The 19,288-nt window shown below is 34.4% G+C and overlaps 1 pseudogene; it reads left to right on the top strand.

The window, feature by feature from the left end:
* The window catches only part of LOC107504598, a 38,247-nt pseudogene extending 20,519 nt beyond the window's left edge, over nt 1-17,728 (top strand).
* Nucleotides 17,729-19,288: the final 1,560 nt, after the last annotated feature.

Raw genomic sequence — 19,288 nt, 5'->3', positions numbered from 1 at the left:
TTTCAAAATAGTTACCTCCATTTGCAAATATTTATTTATTTTCTGCCATTATTTGACTAATATCTGTCTCCTTCACCAGTCAGCAAGATCTGTGAAACAAGGAATATATCTATTTTTGCTCATCCCCAAAGCCTAACAGAATATATGGATCTTACTGGATACTCTTTTTAAGTAGTTATTAAATGTATTTATAAAACAGATTTATTTTTTGAAAACCTCCATGTCAAAGGAATGAAACATAGTATTTTGAGGAAAACCTAGGGTCGAGATATTTGCTACACACAAAAAATGATAAAACTATTTTAAAGCAATGAGAAAAAATTAATTTGGTAATATTGTTTGTATTCGTGTAGGGTAACCTTTGTAACAAATAGACCCAAAATTTATATTGACTCAGACAAAACAGAAGTACATTTTTTTTTGCTCAGTTACAATAAAATGCTATTTCAGCCAAGGAGGAAGTGGCTCTGCTCCACACAGTTATTCAGCAGCCCATACTGATGAACTCGATACTGTCTTTCACACATGATTTCCATGGTCACTCTGTTGATTATCTCCATATGACTCAGTCAGAAAAAAAAAAAAGAACATGAGGACTGCATGTTTCGGAGTTCTCTTAGGCCAGTTTTTAAAATGACACCCATCGTATACCCTCATAATGAGCTTGAATCCTGTTATCTTACCATAACTGATCATAAGCATCTTGGAACTGTGAGCTAATGCTATGCTCAGGAAGAAGAGAAAACTAGTCTTGGAGAGGAGCCAACAACCTCTGCTACAATAGTTAACCAACAATATTGGCATATTGTACTTTAGAAAGTCTATCAGAATTCCTTTCATGAAAACTAGATGTTTGATAGTATGTAATTACTAAAGAAAATGTTATTGATGATCTTGTTAGTTATAGATAAAGAAAAAATAAAAATATCTCTAAAGTTGAAATTTTGGATTGAATTATTGGAAAAAATTCTCTAGGTAATTATTGCAGTATTCAGAAGAAAAAAAAAAGGTCCTCTCTTGCAGATTACTCAAGCAAAGGCCACAATATCTTCTCTGAAAGTCTAACATGATTGCTTGTCTTATTATTCAGAAGTTACATGTACTATTAACTAGTTATATAAGAAATAATTTGTACAAATGATAATTTAATCATGCAGCTTCCAAGGGGGCTGCAGAGAAAGTGAAAACCCAAAATTCTGACTCCCAAGATCATAATCACAGATCTGATTTTTGAGCAGGGAATTTCCCAGACTTGAAAAAGATATTTATAATTTTGAGTGTGAAAGAAACTGAATAAGAAAGTAAAAATAGCACGCATTCCCTTTTTTACCTCAAATATTCTTTTATAGAATTGTTTTAAACATTAAAGCATATAAAATGTTCTATTAAATATGATTACATATCTTTATATATCTATAGGTTATGAATATCTTAAATGTGGAATTGCATTTTAAAATCTTGACAGAAGGGTTCTATACTATTTCTACCAGTTTCTTCTTCCTTTTCTTTTAAGGGATCACTTATTTATAAAAAGGGGGCTGAGCACTTGTGGTAGACACTGCTTAGTTAAACTGGTTCATGGAGACTGTATCATTCAGGGTCCGATGAAAAACAGGTGGCTCTTAAAAAAAATTAAGAAGAATTTAATGATGGTTTTATTTACAAAAGTGTATGTAGGACTACGGAAGCCAAGTCAGGATCAGCCAAGGTCAGAAGGCAGGAGGGGAAAGGAGGCAGAGTAGTTTTCATGACCTAGTCAGAGCTGTTGTGTAAGACAAAGACTTCTCAACTAGAGGAATGCAGACTCTATCCACCTCTGCCACCTTGTGAGGACTGGGGCACAAATACCTCAGTCTCTCTCAACTCTCCCATACTGGTATCCTTCCTGCCAGTGAGGCCTTCCATTGGCCGAAATGCTAAAAGCCAGAGAGCCAGGTAGCCTGATGATGAAATCCATAGAATTCAACCTCCTGGAGCAAGGCACAAGATGGAGAATTATGAAAAATATACCTATAAAACAAACAGAATATTCAAGACAAGTGCAAGAACACTTCTGAGAGAGACATTAATACTATGTGTAATAAACAAATGCACTTATATATTTATGAAACCTATGTTTTGTTCAGTGTAAAGCAAGTGAATATTTGTTTCCTATAAGCACAAATATAAAAAACTCAACGAGAAAGAATTGACTCTGCATAAGACCTCCTTATCAAAAATAAAAAAGGGTTTTTGAACTATGTTTTTTTAGCCATTGCATAATCATGATGAAATAGAGCAGCATTGGAAATGCCAAGAATGACAGTGAAGACCCCTGATGAAAAATGAGTTTGTATATACTGCATGTTCACTGAGAGGACGAGGCATGAGAAAGAGTCAGAACTGGGCCCTAGAAAGAGGTATAGTGTCCAAGTTTGGCAGAAAGCACTGGCAGAATGACGGTCAAGGTACCAAGACTGATGATCAGGGTGCAGAATTCCTAACCCCACAACATTGTCACTTGAGGCTTAATTGACATCAGTCTGGCTGAAAATGGCCATAACTCAGAATTATATACACCCACAGGTCCAAAGGAGAAAACTGGTGACGGCTCAAGCAAAAAAAATGAGAGATCTTGGCAGGCAGGCAGGGCTCAGAGGAATCCAGCAATAGGCAGGGAAGAAGGAAGACTATGAAATTGTTGATTGACCATCAGAGAGGTCCATTACAGTAGCTTGGTTATTATCATACAGATGGTAGATGGATGAATAGAAATTCTATTCCAGGTCTTTTTGTCTCAAATAAAAATCCTTTCTGTTGTAACATATGGCCTACAGCAAAAAAAGAAATAAAGATCTCATCAGTTAAAATGAACCCATTCTTTAACAAGTCTGAAAAATTTTCTTAGCAACAAAATCTTTCTATTTCAACTGAAAAGAAATAGTATAGTTATAATTTACAGTCATAGAGTTAACAACACAACTGTAGTAGATCACAATAAGACCAAAAAGTTAAACATTTTGGTGATAGACCTAGACATTTGGTCTCTAAGATTTCTATCTCAGATTAAATTTGTGAGCCAGATATTTTTATTTTTAAGGGAAAAACCTTATATATTCTAGAAAATTGTTTTGTTACCACATGTGCAGCTATTTTTTCTTAATGAATTGCATATTAAAATGAATTTACTAGATATTAGCTGAATTTATTGTGGTAATTGTTTCACAATAAATATACATCAAATCAGCATGCTAGATAACTTAAAATTATATAGTGACATATGTCAATTATTTTTCAAAGAAAGGAAAAAAGCAACAACATCGGCATACAAACACAAACTTCAGCTGACCCAACTTAATACCTGCTGATATTGCTGTTCCCTTTCATGAAGTAAAGTCTTTTAAAAAAATAATTTACTGAGCCTACTCCTTATGATATTTTTTATATCATCAGGGAGTTTCATAGGATTCATTAATTTTTACTGTTATAATGGGGTAAAAAGGGATTAAAATTTCAAAAGAAAACACTTTAGTTAAAATTTTAGCTCTACTGTAGTTATATGATGTTGTAAAATATGCAGTTTATTTGAGCCCTAGTTTCTATTCTGAAAAATTGGGATACTGTTATCTGTTTCACTTGGTTGTTTCCTAGTCCGTAAAGCCCATGAAAGCATTTTGAGACCTGTGGGATTTATGGGAAGGTGAGGTTTGTTTCTAAATGTGTCGTTTGTCAATTATGTCTCAAAGAATATGATACTCGTGCCCTTCTTCTGAATATCCTAGGACTTTGTCTTATAGGTATTATTATGTCACTGGAAAACTTGGATGCTTTGATGAAACATTTATATGATGTATCTAAATTAAAGACTAATGCCCCATGCATGCCTCAAGATTCAAGTAGCTTCTTCCCTTTATTGACATACGAGGTAATATTGCTTTAATTGATCACAGAAAATATGGCAGAGCATGATGAGTCCCTGGCTGATGCTCCCTTATTCCTGTTGATCACTATCAGAGGGATGCCATTACACAATTTTAGAGATTCTGACCCTGTCTCTCCTAAATTTTACTACAGCAAGCATGTTTTCTTTAGTCATCTAGTTTACCAATAATTCTCCCACTTTCTCTTACTATGAATACTAAAAACAGTACAGAAAAATATAAAACCTGGATATTTTTAATGCATCTAATATCCAACAGTTTCTGTGTCATTTGCTACATGTGAGTTGGTACTTATTCTTGCAATAGTGATGGACCAAAGTATCAGAACCTCTAGCAATTTTCACTCTCTGCTGTGGCCATGCCTGCCATTTTGATATGGAAGTGTTCTGAGCATCCAAGCCTATTGATTAAATGAACATGACAAGGTGTCTCTTCCAAGAAATTCTAGCTTTATTGAGTCAAAGAGGAGAAAAAAAAGCCCCTTTTCTTGAGTTATAACTTTATCAGAATTTTTTTATTGTAACAATTATTGTTGTAACTTTTCCCATTTTTCCTATAAAGATGTTTTCTTCTTTTCTTCCAATTAAAAAATAGAGAACTCAAAATGCAAACAGGTAAACTATTGCTTTTTTGTTATTATTCACATGTGTCTTCTTGTGATGGATACCCTGATGTTTTGTGTTGCTTGTTCTTAAGAACCAACCTGATCCTTATCAGAAATCCAAATCAAGTCAAGGGAATAACAATGTACATTTTCTTCTATATTTTTATAGCAATGGAATTTATTTCCCTACTAAGTTTGATAAGGTCACATCAGTTATTTTTAGACAAGTACTTTATAATTATAGAATCTGTATTTAATTATGTGGTAAAAGCTTTATAATCCCATATCTCGACAGTTTTATTTATTTTGCCCATGGAGAATTGTAGCCCAGAAAGAAGTTTAGGTGACTTGTTCTAGGTCAAACAGAAAATCAAATGAAGTGTCAGAACTAAAATTGTGTCTTTGGCTCTCACCCAAGTATTGTATTCCAATTCAGAGCTATTTGACACTTTACATGACTACAGTGATAAAAATCACTATTTATGTGCAGTAATAGAGCCCCATAGTGTCAGTAGACTCCCTTGGGGACTGTTTGTAGAACTGAGATAAGTGTGTGGACTCTGGAGCCAGAATCTCAAAATTCAAATCTCAACTGTGCCTTGAGTAGCTATAAAATTTGAATAAGTTACTCCTTAACCTTTCTGTGACTTAGTTTCTTAAAATTTAAAATGAAATAACAATAGTACTGATGAGATTTTTGTGAAGATTAAATCAGTCAATGGAAAGGCCTGGCAAATAATAATAATAAGCCCTCTATTAAAATGGTCTTTGGCAAATAAGAAATTGCTTTAATTATTACTGCCAGCTGATTAAACATACACAGCCATAAAACTTAAGCTTCAATCAAATGTTCTGGATATAAAATAAAATTTAAAATAAGATTTGTTTTCAAAATTTTCGGTGAGATGAAAAATTTCGTTGTTTGACTTAATTCTGAAGAAGAGATAACCTTGGCAGCATTTTATATTTATTAGCTGACACTGTATTAAGTTGGTATTGAAACATGATACAAAATCTTTTATTGATCATTTTTCTTTTCTCTTCTTATCATTCTTGTCCAAATCCTGCAGATGAAAGTATGCTTTATTCTGTTAGTAAGATTTAACTGAAATCAAATTTGAATTTCCGAAATAAAAAAAAATTAGAAAACAACTTTAAATAGCTTCTTCAGCTTAAAAAAACATGAGAAATCACATGAAATTGCACCTTCTGAAATGTTGTCCAACAGGCGATCTTGCCTTTCCTAAGAATACAAGAAATGTATTTCCTAAAGAAAGTGCATTCGTTTTTACTGCTTGGATGTTGTGTTTATGAGTCAAATGGAGCCACTCAGCAAAAATAGCAGCATGATGATGATTACAAACAGTTTATATTTGTGTACCTCTGCCTTGCTGCAGCTCAAGGCCTTTCACAGATTGTCTTTTCAATTTCCTTAATATGTCTATGAAAGACAGAAGCAGATTTGGACTAAAACCTAAAATTTTGCTTGTAAAAAAAATCGCCGACATAAAGAGATCACTAAATTATTTTAGGCTACATGTATTTAAATCAATGCCAAAACTCAAAACAAAATCCTGGCATTCTGAGTCTCAGTTTTCTTTACTACCTTAATCAGCTGGAAAACTCTTTCCCTTTCTAGCTATTTCTGAAGTTTAGCATTGTTAGAGGGTAGGCTAGGTGGCATTACACAACATTGTCTTGTTTGATCATATTCACTCCCCTTTAAACTCACCCTAAGGGCAAAGCTGAGGTGCTGTTAATTTCCTCAGAAGGCATAAAGCATCAAGCACAGTTTCCCAAAATGGCTTATAGAAAATGATTCATTTGACTGAATAGCTTCATGAAGTATGTTTGTTTCATTTTAAATTCCCTGTATCCTATAAAAGAATAAAACTTCTGTTCATGGAAGGTTACTCACAGAACATTAGGGTTAAAAGGAACTTTGAAACCTCCTTATCCAACTCTGGTCTTACGGAGGAGGATCAGCTAGGTGATATTACTTGCCCAAGGTCACACCTTGGGAATTTTTTTTTTCTCCAGGGCATTTTCATTGTTCTCAGGGAGCATTATGGCAGTGCTTTTCTCTGTCTTTTCAGGGAAGTGAAGATGAGTGTGCTTCTCTATATAGCTAAGATTCTTTTTCTTTCTTCTTTTTTTTTTTTTTTTTTTTTTTCTCATCCTTTGCCTTGTTTCTCTCATTTTTTTTAATGGTCTTTATATCCACACAAGCAATAACCTAGAGAACATTGTAAAAGTCACCAAAAAAACTTGCCATTTCTTAAAACTACTTTTTGATCACATCTCTCCTGGGATCCTGTCTGATCCTCTTCCTGCAAGTCTGTGGGAAAATAATTATCTCTCAGATTTTTAAAATTTTTGTTTTGTTTTAATTCTGTAAATAAATTATTATTAATCTTTCTTAAAATATAAAATATTCCCAACGTTTGATGTCTTCACTGTTAAAAGTTGTCAACTGAGTATAAAGAGCATTCACCCCTTAATGACATTAAAACATGAAATGTCTTGGAAATTGAAATAGCAAGAGTATATTTAGGGTCATGAAAATGTTCCCTATGAACCAAGAGAAAGTAGGAAAAGTAAGTCTAATATACAACTTTTGCATAATTTCCATTTTATTATTATAAGATTATCATACACTTCTTTTGTAATAATATTCAGTGAGAGGGCTGCTAGGCACCCTATGATATCCAAATGAATTAGACTTTTTTCTCTTAAAACTGAAGGGTTTTTGTTTATATTGTTTGTTTTGTATTATAAGTAGAACAATGACATCTCTTTATCTCTGTACTCTGTTTTGTAGACTAAATCTGTACTTTATTTTGTAGATTATACCTAAGGAGTCATTACACATTTTTTGATACAGAATTTCTTTCTCATATGTCTTACCCTTGCTGAGCTGAAAGAATTCTTTCCAGTCAGTGCAATTAGTGTCAGGAGAGTCAATTTTTTTATTTTAATATTGAGTATGAATTGCATTGCCCTCAGAGTTGCCCAGACTTAGCATCTTTCTCTAGTACCTAGAGGAAAAATCTATCTTTTTTTTTTGAGGTTACTTGTGTTAGGTTGGATTACCATAAGAGCAGACCCTTGGGCAAGGATTTGAGGCAAAATGATTTGAGAGGTGATCCAAAGAAGCACTAATATGGGAAGAGGGAAGTAATCAGGGAAGGAAAAGTAATCAGTTGAGAGTGTGCTAATGAGCAGATTATTGGAGCTCAGTACACTGGGAACTTCTGGGAGATGGTAGAACATACCTCAAAGTTGAGAGCTGCTCCAAGGGAAATTAACTATCCTGCACTTCCAGCTTGCCCTTGCTCCACTAGCCACAGAAAGCTCCCAGGAAGAGATATTGCAGATGCTTGGGATAATCCACTGATATGTGTGGGAACTATGAGTGCCAGGGGAAGTAGGGAGGACACCAAGAGCATTCCCTACATTGTTCCATTGGAAAGAAAAGGTTCCTGGACTGCTGATGACTTTATAGGTCTCTGTAAGTAGCAAACCCACCTGAGGTTAAAGCCAGTGCAGAGAAATATATTACTTTTTTCCCTCTTCTTAGTGTGAGTTTCTGTAACTTGCAACCAAAAGAAATCTCGATTTATATACCCACTCAGAATTTTTAGGCCCAGGGCCTCCTAAAATCTTAATTGTACGTTCATAGAACCAGATATTGCAGGAAGAGCTTCTTGCCCCTAAACAAACCCTCCTTCCCCTTTATGTTTATTTTATTGGATGAATTTTATTTCTGTCTCTAGTTTTTAATTCTATGAATGTTGCCAACATTTACCCCTTTATGTGCTGCTTTGGTGAATGAGAGTTTAAGGATATTGTACCAGGTCACTGGAGACAGGAAGAAAATCTAAGGAAACTGCTGCCATTGTTAGTCTTTAAGAATGTGAAATGCACTGCCAGAAGCCCTTGAAAATATTGAGTGTAAAATTTATTTTTTTAGAAAAAAGATATTTTGAAATTATTAACTTTTTTCACGATTGAAGTATTTATGCTAGAATTACCTTTACTCTACATCCTTTTAATTAATATAACCATAATCCTCTTTAGAAGAAAAACCGAGCCATATAAAGCTTTCTAAGGAAGGAAACTACTCCTTGCAATATGCCTTCACACTTAAATAAGTCTGCTTTATCTGAGTCTTTATACTCCTTTTAATTGTTCTATAGTGCAGGTCACCTGGGAATAACATAAGTGAAGCTTCCACTTAAATCTAAATTTCCATAGCTTATTTTTGAACTAATCTTCTGATAAAATAGAATCCTTGATCAGAGGAATCAAAGATTCTGTTAGCCTGTGATTTTTATTCTAGTTGTTTACAGTATAATGATGATAAATATAAAGCAAAATGCCAAGAGAACACCATTCTCTAAAACAGAAAAATGCCTTAAATACTGTTTGCTACTAGATATTGTAGAAGCTCTCTATTTCTCTTGGAAAATTTTATTATTCCTGGGATTTAAGCCAGTGTGTGTGTCTGTCTTGAGCTAGAATTATTGATATACATGGGAAAATGTTATTTCTAGTTAGTCTCTTCCAGTAATATTAGACCCACCCATATTCTTCACCGCATTGCCCATCTCTACTTCTTTCACAGGCACACTGCTTAAGGGCCAACCACAGGCACACTGCTTAAGGGCCAGTGAGCAGATCCTTTGGTCAAAAGCACATGATTCACTTTTACATCCTCAGGAATTTATATCAGGTATTGGTTCACTATTACTTAGCACTAGCTGCTGAATCCAAACTCTTGTTCTCGCTGAGTCTGATTTGATAGGAGCATTCTCTTTTCTCCTGATCTATAATTTCCTATATTTTGAATTCTGGAAAATAAAAACAACTGCCCCAGCCCACTTTCATATAAGATAAGGGAGTTGTTGCACCCAGAATTATACAATATAATATCAAATGAGTAACTCTTAAGGCTAGATTGAATTGTAGTCTGATGACATTTAATGAAATGCTACCTGAAAGAAAGATTCTCAAGATGAATAGTAGATTTGCAGTTTGCACGCTAGACTTCTGTTATCAAACATTCTGCTTTTGCTTATAGCATAGGAATGGGGAAACAAGATTTTATTTATTTATTTTTTGGAGCTTTCCTGATCAACTGGCCTAAAAGGGAGATCTGGCTTATCTTAATAATGAGTGGGTTTTTGTTAGATAAAGCAGTCAGAAAAGGACAAACTCCTCAACACCTATATAGTATTAATTTATAATTTTAAAAATAATAGTTCTAAATAATTATAATAGTGTTTGTTAAGAAAAGGAAAAAGGACCTTAGACACTGGCAGCTAGAAGCTCTCAATTAGGCTGTTGTATTTTCAACTAAATATATTTTTAAAAAGTGCAGACTATAAACAAAACTCACAATAGTTCACTCTGCAACCATGGTGGAGCAAGACAGAGACAAGCACACTAAGCAACCCAAATATATAACAATAATAACAACTAGTCACCCCCCTCTGTTGGCTAACTTCAGTGGTTATTGTTACCCTACTCTTGACAACTATACTTCTACTTTAATTTTTCAAGTCTCTTAGATAAAACAATTACCAATGACCAAATGAACTGCCTTTACTTCAGTAGTGCAGAAATCCAGTTGTCTCTAACACCATTAATAGTGTCAATCTTGCTATAACAAATTTTTTTTTTTCACTTTTGGTGCAAATTTGAGCATTGACTTTAAAAAGAAATCATGGAGAAAATATGACATCACTAGATGAGAAAGAATAATAAAGGGCACAGATGATTGGTATTTTTAACTTTCTCCCTGAGTGTCACACCATATTAATTTAGTTTCATTTTAATCATTTCAATCGACTCAGGCAAACACATGCATCAACTGACTTCTATGTGTCAGGTACTGTACTAGGGGCTGAAGGGTCTTACATGATGGAGGTATCATTTTATGGCTTCAGAGTTCACTTCAAAGAGTTCACAGGATAATAGGAGGTAAGAGAACTAAAATAGATGTGGATAATTTTGCACATACATGCAATGAAATTTTAGACCCTAAGCTAGTTCAGTTTTTATGGAGCACATAAACATTGGTATTTGGCAAAATAATTATATAATTGTAGCTTTCACATTTTTCTCTAAAATGTCTTTTTCATGAAATGAATAATACAATTACACATAATGAAAGCAGATTATTATGGAATGTTGTCAGGTGTTTTATATTTTACATGCCAAGATCCGAGATTGTTTCTAAAGAGACTAAAAAGAGAAAATCAGTGTTTTGACCATTATTCACAATCTAGAGGTATAATTATAGAAGATTGTAGAGTATTTTATTCTGATTCACCTAAAAACACTATTTGCAAAACTGTTTGAATGTTTTTCCTTATAGCTTTAAAACATACCTCAAAAAAGACTTTATGTTTTTAGTTTCTTTAGAAAGAAATAAAAAATATCTATTAGCTCCCTCAACATATAAGCATGTATACTAGGAAACTTTGACTTGTTAAGTCCTCTGCAGCAGTTCTGGTTAGCACCTAGGAAATGCACACTCCTGGGGATGGCCTTTGTCTGAGTCATTCATAGGAAAAAGCAGCACATAAAGATGGAAAACTATAAAATGGGTCATCTTCACATCTGGGAAATGAGTTAACAAAGTATACAATACTTGGATACTGTTCATGTGGTACAAATACTATGTTCAAACTTCTCCTTTTGTCAGGTCCTTTAGAAAATGCACATTTGTAGTTCTAAGCTATTACATTTGGGATTTTCTTTTAATAATCTTTTAATAGAATTGGCATTATTATCTAATACAACTAGGTGTAAATACTTCTAGATATTTGTCAAATGTTTAGTAGGAGACCTGGACCATTACAAACATATTTCTCACAAAAAAAAATGTAATTTTCATTTTCTTTCCAAATGACAGTACAGTTATTAGACTCCATCTGTAAAATGCCTACAAGCAAATTTAATTAGTCAGTTAAATGAAACTGTCAGAAATTTAAAAAACATTTTTGTAGTAAATTATAGCCCTAGGTATTTCTTAATTTGCTTTATGTAACTTCAACTGGAAAGTATGTTTATAATATTCTATTTGTTCAGCATGGATGAAGGTCACTTCACATTTACTTTCATCTTCAAATCGCCTGGCCATTTCACAGCTGTTTGAATTTTAATAAGAGGGAACCAGTTTGGAGGATTCAGAGAGAGAAAAAAAGAAAAAAAAATTGATAATAGCATTTGGCATTTATGAGGTTTATAATAATTCTACTCTTGGAAACTATGAAACAAGGCTGATGTTTTTGTTTCAAGTCATAAGTTATGGAAATTAATTCTACAGACAAAATTAATAGGTGTAAAATTATGGTAATTATAGTCATGGTAACCAGATATCTTTATGCATTAAGAGCCAGGTCCTGTATTGTGGGTCAGGAATGGTATCACAAAACCATAGTCCTTGATTAAATAAAGCTTTTTATTTAGTATATTTAAGTGTCATGCCAAAATTATTCAGAATGGCTTTCTATTAAGGAATGATACTCTCCCTCTACCTACCCCCTGCCCCGCTCCCAAAAAAAGCAAGAAATAAAATAAATAAAAAGCTAGAAGGAATCCACTTGGCAACCACACATGCAATTATAAAAACCCATTCATCTACATGGCTTTTCATCATTAAAAAAAAAAAAATGTTTTGTACAGTTAGAAGCCTGAAAATCTTCCATCATTTCCTTTGAAGTTTTATTTTAAGATAACAAATATAGGATTCACTTGAGTATTTTTTAGTTAGGTACTTTGCTTTGACATCAAATCTCTTTGTGTCTTTTATCATCCTCTTTTAAGTAAAATCTCTAATTAAAGTCTTAGATTGAAGAAGAAACTGTGAGAAAACAATATAAGTATGAAAGTGCAGTGATGAAAATTAATTATTCCCAAAGAGAAAATAATAGTTGATATGGATATAAGCATATAAACATCTGAGTTTCAATACTTATGTGTATTTTTAGGCAGTGGAAGTAACATAAACAAGATATTAGAGTAAAAAATATAATGTAATTATTGGCCTTTTTAAAAATCACTTTTATTTAAAGAGGCTGAAGTTAAAACTGCATCTTCCTAATAGAACGGTGAGCTCCTTGATATTTTTTTCTTTCTGTAAAGTTTATGGAATTTATTTGGATTTCTGACATACAACAGGTAACCCAAATAGCAAAATGTACAGTTTCATGGTTTTTGCAGCCTAGAAAAATATGTATATTAATGTATATTATAGCAGCTCACACTTTCATTTCTTGTTTTACCTACAAAATAACCCTGATTATATAAAACTCATTATCAGAAAGTCTAAGGTTTCGAAAAACAAAAAACATATCTCCGGACTTGGACTTTTAAGACATGGGTTCAAGAATGGAACTCCCTGTTTTCTAATTGTGACACAAACCCCGTACCTATCTCTTGGCTTCTTCGATTTTTAGTTTTCTTATTTACGAAATGTATATGCTAATATTTAAATCATAGACTGTTGTGAAAATCGGGTCAAATGAGCAGTGAATGTGTAGTGCTTTGTAAAATTTGCAGCCCTTTTAAGAAATAGTCTGAGACTGATTTTATGTTTATAATTTTCATAGGTTATTTGAATACTTTAATGTGATTGTCTAACACAAACCATTGAGCAATGCCACATCTTAGCAGTAGAAGAAAGATCCACCCTTGAAAGGCTGTTAGTATCACCAGCGTTCATCTTAGGGATTAACAGAGAAGAATTCTGGAATTTGGGAAACAACACAATGACAGGATAGACCTTACTATTTGTGCTCTGGACTTTGAGGGATTCAGTTGCACTTGAGTGAAATCCAAAATTAGAGCAGATGGTTCCTGTCACTTGGTAAAATGCCAGAAAGTAGGCAGAGAAACATCTCTATAGAGACCACATTCTGACCATGTTAATAACATTAATAATGATTAGAATAGTTAATTTTTATTGAACACCATTTTCTGGATTCTGTTTTAAATGTATTGCATGTGTTAAATTTAATTCTCACAACACTATATGGTGGCTACCTATGGAATGGCAGAAAATATTTGCACAGCACCTATGTTATAAAGGGTTAATATCCAAAATGTACAAGGTATTTCTACAACTCAATAGCAAAAAACAAAAGCAAAAACAAAAAACAACAAAATACACACACACACACACACACACACACACACACACACACATGCCAAGTAACCTGATTTAAAATTGGGCAAAGTCATTGAATAGACATTTCTCCATAGAGGACATACATGGAAAGATGTTCAAAATCACTAATCATCAGGGAAATACAGATCAAAACTACAATGAAAAATCACCTCATACCTGTTAGGATGGCTACTATCAAAAAGTCAAAGATAAGTGTTGATAAACGTGGAGAAATTGTATGCTGTTGGTAGAATTGAATGGTGTAGCCATTATGGAAAAGAGCATGAAATTTCCTCAAAAAAATTAAAAATAGAACTACCGTAGGATCCAACAATCCTGCTTCTGGGTATATATCCAAAAGAATTGAAATCAGGATCTCCATTTGTTATCTGTACTCCCATGTACATTGTAGCAGTATTCACTATATCTAAGATATGTAAGCAATTCAAATGTCCCTTGACAGATAAATGAATAAAAAAATATGGTACAGCAAAGGAAACCATCAACATACAAAAAGACAACTGACTGAATGGGAGAGGATATTTGCTTATGATACATCTACTAAGAGGTTAATATCTAAAATATGTAAAGAACTCATACAACTCACCACCAGCAAAAAACAAACAATCCAATTAAAAAATGGGCAGAAGAACTGAACAGATTATTTCTCCACAGAGGAAATTCAGATGACAAATAGATATATGAAAAGATTCTTGAGGTCAAATTAAATGCAAGTTAAAACCACAATGAGATATCATCTCACACCTGTCAGAATGGCTATCATCAATAAATCAGAGAACAAGTGTTGGTGAGGATGTGGAGAAAAGGGAACTCTCCTACACTGTTGATGGGATTACAAATTGGTATAGCCACTATGGAAAACAGTCTGGAGGTTTCTCAAAAGATTAAAAATGGATATACCTTTTGACCTAGCAATTATACTTCTGGGTATTTATCCAAAGAAAACCAAAACCATAATTCATAAAGATCTATGCACCTTATGTTCATAGCAACACAATTTACAATAGCCAAGATATGGAATCAATCTAAATGCCCAACAACAGATGATTGGATAAAGAAGTTATGGTTCATATACACAATGGAATATTACTTGGCCATTAAAAATATGAAATCCTACCATTTGCAATGATGTAGATGGACCTTGAGGTTATTATGCCAAGTGAAATAAGTCCGACAGAGAAAGATAAATACCATACGATTTCACTTATATGCAGAATCTAAGGAACAAAAAGAACAAAATAACCAAAAATAGACTCACAAATATAGAGGACAATCTGGTGACAGCCAGAGGGGAAGGGGCTTTGGGAGCTGGGAGAATAGGGTGAAAAGTTAAAGAAGTACAAACTAGTAGTTGGTAGATGGTCACAGGGATGGGGAGCACGGCATAGGGAAATACAGTTAGCATTAATGTAATTGCTAGGTGGAGAACCAGAGGAGAAAACAATTAAGGGGATCATTTTATAAATTATATAAATATCTAACCAATGTACTGTATACTTGACTCTAATAAAATAAATTTTTTTAAAAAAAATGTGGTATGTACATACAACAGAATATCATTCAACCTTAAAAAGAAACCCTACTATTTGCTACAATATGAATGGACCTAGAGGATATTATGTTAAGTGAAGTAAGCCAGTTAAAGAAAGACACATACTGAATGATTCCATTTTTATGAGGTACCTAAAATCATCAAACTCGTAGAAACAGAATAGAATGGTGGTTGCCAGAAGTTGGGGTTTGGAGAGAAACGGAGAGTTGTTGCTCAAAGGGTATGACGTTTTAGTTGTGTAAAATGACCATGTTCTAAAGATTGGCTGTACAACATAGTGCTAGTAATTAACAATACAATAAAAGTCATCTTAAAATATGTTAAGAGGATTAATATCAGGTATTCTGAACATACACACACAAACACAAGAAAGTAGGGAAATTTTTGGAGGTGATGGATATGTTTAGTACTTTGACCGTAGTGATGATATCATAGGTAGATGCATATGTCCAAACTCATAATTTATACATTAAATATGTGCAATTATTTGTATTCAATTATACCTCAGTTAAGCTTATTGAAAAAAGAGTGGTGGTGATGTACATATCATATATTGTTTAGAGAATATTCTGTTGAATATAGGCAATTTGGTTCATAGATTATAATGGGCTGGAGTTTTTCATTGTCTACCACAACATTCTGGTTTCTAAGAAATGCCCTATATTTTTAGGTTAGATGTGGAGCAGTCTTGAAAAGATATTTGTATGAAATGCTTAAAGAATTTAGCATAGTACCTGGCTCATGGGTGGTTTGAGAAGTGCCATCTATAACCATTATTTCAACAACAACAAATATTATATACCTGCTACTCTTCAGAAACTGTATCATGTGGAAATATAATAGTGAATAGCAGAGATCTGACCTCATGTAGTTTATTGTCTAGAGCTGTGTAGCCATTAGCCCATGGAGCTATGTAAGTTTAAAATAATTAAATTCAAATAAAATTAACAATTTAGTTCTTTAATCATACTAGTCATATTTTGAGCATTTAATAGCCACACATGGCTTTTTTGCAAATCAGTACTGCCAGAACACGTGTCATGAAAACCACCACTAAATCTTAAGCCAAAATGGGAGAGACATATCTACATCGTCGTCATTGAATATATATATTTAGGCATAGCTAACACTACTTGGTCATCTGATCTACAAATATGGTGGGATTGACAAAAAAGCCATCAAAAAATTTGAGAAAGAGGCTGCTGAAAAGGCTCCTTCAAATACACCTAGGTCTTGGATAAACTGAAAGCTGATCGTGAGTATGGTATCACCATTGATATCTCTCTGTGGAAATTTGAGACCAGCAAGTATTATGTGACCATCACTGATGCCCCAATACAGAGAGACTATCAAAAACATGATTACAGTGACATCTCAGGCTGACTGTACTGTCCTGATTGTTGCTGCTGATGTTGGTGAATTTGAAGCAGGTATCTCCAAGAATGGGCAGACCTGTGAACATGCCCTTCTGGCTCACATAATGGGTGTGAAATGACTAATTGATATTAACATAATGGATTCCACTGAGCCATCCTATAGCCAGAAAAGATATGAGGAAGTCACTAAGGAAGTCAGCACTGACATTAAGAAAATTGGCTACAACCCTGACACAGTATCATTTGTGCCAGTTTCTGGTTGGAATGGTGATGACATACTGGAGCCAAGTGCTAATATGGCTTGTTTTAATGGATGGAAAGTCACCTGTAAAGATAGCAGTGCCAATATAACCACACTGCTTGAAGCTCAGGATTACATCCCACTACCAACTTGTCCAACTGACAAGCCATTGAGTCTGCCTATCCAAGCTATCTACAAAATTGGTACCTGTCCGTATGGGCTGAGTGAAGACTGGTGTTTTCAAATTGCTGTGATGGTCACCTTTCCTCCAGTCAACATTACAACTGAAGTAAAGTATATTGAAACGCGCCATGAAGCTTTGAGTGAAGTTCTTCCTAGAGACAGTATGAGCAACAGTGTCAAGAATGTCTGTTAAAGATGTTCGTTGTGGAAATGTGGCTGGTGACAGCAAAAATGACCATCAATGGAAGCAGCTAACTTCATGGCTCAGGTGATTATCCTAAACCAGCCAGACCAAATCAGTGCTGGATATACACCGGTGGTGAATTGTCACACAGCTTACATTACTTACATTTGTCAGCTAATTTGCAAGACTGATCGTTGTTCTAGGAAAAAGCTGGAAGAAGGCCTGAAGTTTTTGAAATCTGGTGCTGCTGCCATTGTTGATATGATTCCTGGCAAGCCTGTGTGTGTTGAGAGATTCTCTGAGTATCCTTCCCTGGGCCATTTTGCTGTTCGGGGCATGAAACAGTTGCTGTGGGTGTCATCAAACAGAGGACAAAACGGCAGCTGGAGCTTGTAGGGTCACCAGTCTGCCTGGAAAGCTCAGAAAACTAAATGAATATTATCCCCAATACCTGCCACCCCAGTCTTAATCAGTGGTGGAAGAATGGTCTCAGAACTCTTTGTCTCAACTGGCCACTTAAGTTGAATAGTAAAAAACTGGTTAATGATTATAGTGCATTATAAAAACTTCAGAAGGAAAGGAGAATGTTTTGTGGACCATTTAGTTTGTGTATGGGGGGGGCAGTTTTTAAGTTACTAGGTTTTAAAATCAGTACTTTTTAACAGAACCAACTTTACCAAAACTATGCCACAGAATTTTGAGACCCATTAAAACAAAATATAATGAAAAAAAATTAAATTGGATAGCACAAATTAGAAAATATGCTCATCATCACAGAAAATTCTACTGGACAAAGCTGCTCTAGAGATTTCATTGCCTTTGGTTTCCCTGAATGGAACATTCTAAGATCAAGATTCATCATGGGGCCAGGTTGGGCCCTTTCCATTTGTAAAGTTTTGAAGGGAATGTTTGTACAAAAATGAATTATTCTAGGAACCTACCGGTAGTGATAGAAATATCCTATTAGGTCTATATATTGCTTTTCCCACAGGTTTGATGTGATTCAAGGGAAGAATTCTTGTCCACTAGATGACAATGCACTGGACAAGCAAAATAGCAATATTTTTCTTTGTGTTGGCATAATGTTTGAAAGAAAATATACTATAATCCAACATATGATGGAATTGAGAGTACTGAAGAACAGGAATGCGGACTGATCATTCATGTGTCAATTTACATAGAGCCAACTATGAGCCAGGTGGTAAAAGGCAGTGCTATGAAGATGGATATAGCACCTCAGTTTTCTTTTGTGGAGATACCCATTGCCACTCTCACCCAAAATATTATCAAATAACCTAGACCTTTTCAAATCATGTAGTTTTTCTAACTGGCTAAAGTGATAGATGCAAGGATGGGCATGAAGAGAATAAAATCAATTCTAAGAATATTGTTGGAAATACTAGAAAATAGAAGGTAGGGGTGAGAATGCCATAGGTCACCACAGAGAGATGTAGTCTGGTACTAAAGGAAAGGAATGATAATGAGCCCTATATATAGTCCCATTGTCAGGCAGTGCCCCAAACCAATTTTACTATGTACTTTCTACAAGTTTTTTTTTTAAATGAGTATTCTATTTTTGTCACCTGAAGCAAAAATATCTTGATTTAAAAAATAATATAAAAGAGTTGGAAAAACATGGCTGAGTGAGAAACATCCTCAGATCTCTCCCTTGAAACAATAAGCTGAACATCTAAAACTCAACAAAAAACATTCAAACTGCACACCAGCATGTCTGAGCATGGGATCTGTTTATAAGAGCTATCACAGGTCAGAACTCTGGGTGTTAGGTGGTAGACTGGGAGAAACAAAAGAGCTGCCTCTGCAGGAGGAGGGGGAGGAGAGAAGGTTTGGTGAGTTCTCTGAACAGCCCTGCCTGGGAGAGCTGGGACCTCCATGTGGCTATTGGCAGGCCCAGTCATCAGGGCAGAAAACAGAGAAGTGGGACAGCAGAAAATCAACAGTTATTTTTACCAGCCATGGTTGCAAAACCAAGGCTGAGCCACAGCCCCTTCCCCCATATCCTCTGAGG

This window comes from Rousettus aegyptiacus, unplaced genomic scaffold (genome assembly GCF_014176215.1).
Source record: "Rousettus aegyptiacus isolate mRouAeg1 unplaced genomic scaffold, mRouAeg1.p scaffold_m13_p_3, whole genome shotgun sequence".
In the NCBI taxonomy this organism is placed as follows: Eukaryota; Metazoa; Chordata; class Mammalia; order Chiroptera; family Pteropodidae; genus Rousettus; species Rousettus aegyptiacus.
The sequence above is the reverse complement of the archived record's forward strand: the minus strand, read 5'-3'. Positions and strand labels throughout refer to the sequence as shown.